The sequence below is a fragment of the Triticum urartu genome, chromosome 2 (genome assembly GCF_003073215.2).
Source record: "Triticum urartu cultivar G1812 chromosome 2, Tu2.1, whole genome shotgun sequence".
Lineage (NCBI taxonomy): Eukaryota > Viridiplantae > Streptophyta > Magnoliopsida > Poales > Poaceae > Triticum > Triticum urartu.
The window spans coordinates 277,142,756-277,144,907 of NC_053023.1; positions in this window are offsets into that span (position 1 = coordinate 277,142,756).

Here is a 2,152-nt window from a genome sequence, read left to right on the forward strand (position 1 = left end):
TCAAAGTCTGCAACAGTCTCCATCCATCTTTGCTGGCGTAGGTTCAAATCTGGCTGAGTAAACAGATACTTCAGACTTTGATGGTCGGTGAAGATCTCGCAACGATTACCGAGAAGGTAATGTCGCCACTGCTTCAGTGCATGAATGACAGCAGCAAGCTCGAGGTCGTGAACTGGGTAGTTTTCTTCGTGAGGGCGCAATTGACGAGAGGCATAAGCAATCACTCTGCGCTCCTGCATTAGGACACAGCCTAATCCTTGACGGGAAGCGTCGCAGTAAATGACGAAGTCCTTTTTAGTATCAGGTGGAGCAAGTACGGGGGCAGAAGTCAACTTGTCTTTGAGCGCCTGGAAACTTTCCTGACACTTGTCTGTCCAGTCAAACTTGACACCCTTATGCAACAGATTAGTCAGGGGCCTGGCAATCTTGGAGAAGTTCTCGACGAATCGACGGCAATAGCTGGCGAGACCGAGGAAACTTCGGACTTGCTTCACATTCTTCGGAGGAGTCCAATCGAGAATAGCCTGAACTCGTTCAGGGTTGACGGCAATACCATTCTTGGAGATGACATGCCCAAGATAGGTTACTTCGGGGAGCCAGAATTCACACTTGGAATACTTAGCATACAGTTGATGTTCTCGAAGCTTCTCTAGCACAAGACGCAGATGTCTAGCATGTTCTTCCTCGTTCTTGGAAAATACAAGGATATCGTCCAGATAAACCACGACGAACTTGTCGAGGTAATCCATGAATATATAATTCATCAGACGAGAGAAGGTGGCGGGAGCATTCGTTAAGCCGAATGACATGACGGTGTACTCGTATGACCCATACTGAGTCACGAAGGCGGTTTTTGGGATGTCCTCTTCACGAACATGGATCTGGTGGTAACCCAACCTCAAGTCGAGTTTGGAGAACACTGATGAGCCAGCTAGTTGATCATAAAGATCATTGATCCGAGGAAGAGGATATTTATTCTGAATGGTAGCTTGGTTTATAGGACGGTAGTCTTGGACTAATCGGTTTGTCCCATCCTTCTTCTTAACAAAGAGAGAAGGTGCTCCCCAAGGAGAGCAACTTGGGCGAATGAAACCTTTGACAAGAGATTTGTCGATTTCCTCCTTAAGCTCAATGAGTTCATGCGGCGGCATCTTGTAGGGTCGTTTAGCTATAGGGGTAGTGCCGGGTTTCAAGTCGATGATGAATTCGACAGCTCTAACAGGGGGAATCCCTGGAAGTTCTTCTGGGAAGACATCTTGGAATTCACGAACGACGGGAATGTTTTCAATGCCCTCGAGTGGTGCAGCGTTCAACGCATTCAAGGCATAAAGACGTGCCTCGGCGTTCTGAACTAGATGAGCTTGGTAAGCTATTATTTCGTCAGAAGGGTGTAGCAGATGGACGACCTTAGTGGCGCAAACTATAGAAGCAGTATGCGCTTTCAACCAATCCATTCCCAGAATGAGGTCGATGTTAGATGACTTCATGATAATGGGAGAGGCATAGAATTCCAGCCCTTCGATTTCCACGGGGACATCGATGCCAACCAGTGAGGTTTGACATTGTCCCACGGGGGTTTTTACCAATACCGAAGCGTTCATCTCCTCACATTTAACGTCATGCTTGTATGCAAAATCTTCTGACATGAATGAATGCGATGCCCCTGAATCGAATAAAACAGATGCAGGTACTGAGTTTACGAGGAGTGTACCCATCACGGTAGCAGGCTGGTCTAGAACTTCATTGAGATCAACATGGTTGGCATGAACACGACCATAAGACTTGGCACTGTTGTTGCGAGGCTGGTTGCTTCCACGGCCAGTTGCTGGGAGGGCCAGTTGATTCTGGTTTTGATTGCAATCCCTAGCACGGTGACCTGGCTGACCACACTTGTAGCAGAGGCCATTATTGGGAGTGGGAACAGGAGCTTGTGGTGGTGGAGCTGGAAGTCTTGTCTGCCTAGTTGGAGGAGCAGGCAGACGAGGTGCAGCATAGGACTGCCTTGGGGCAGGTGCATCCGGCTGGTACATGCTGTTGGGGATCCATATCTTGCGCTTCTGCGAGGACGGGCCCGAAGATGAGCCCGTGTCACGGCTGCGCTTGTGAGAGCTCTGGTATTCCTGCAGACCAGTTTCGACGTTGATGGCTTTGT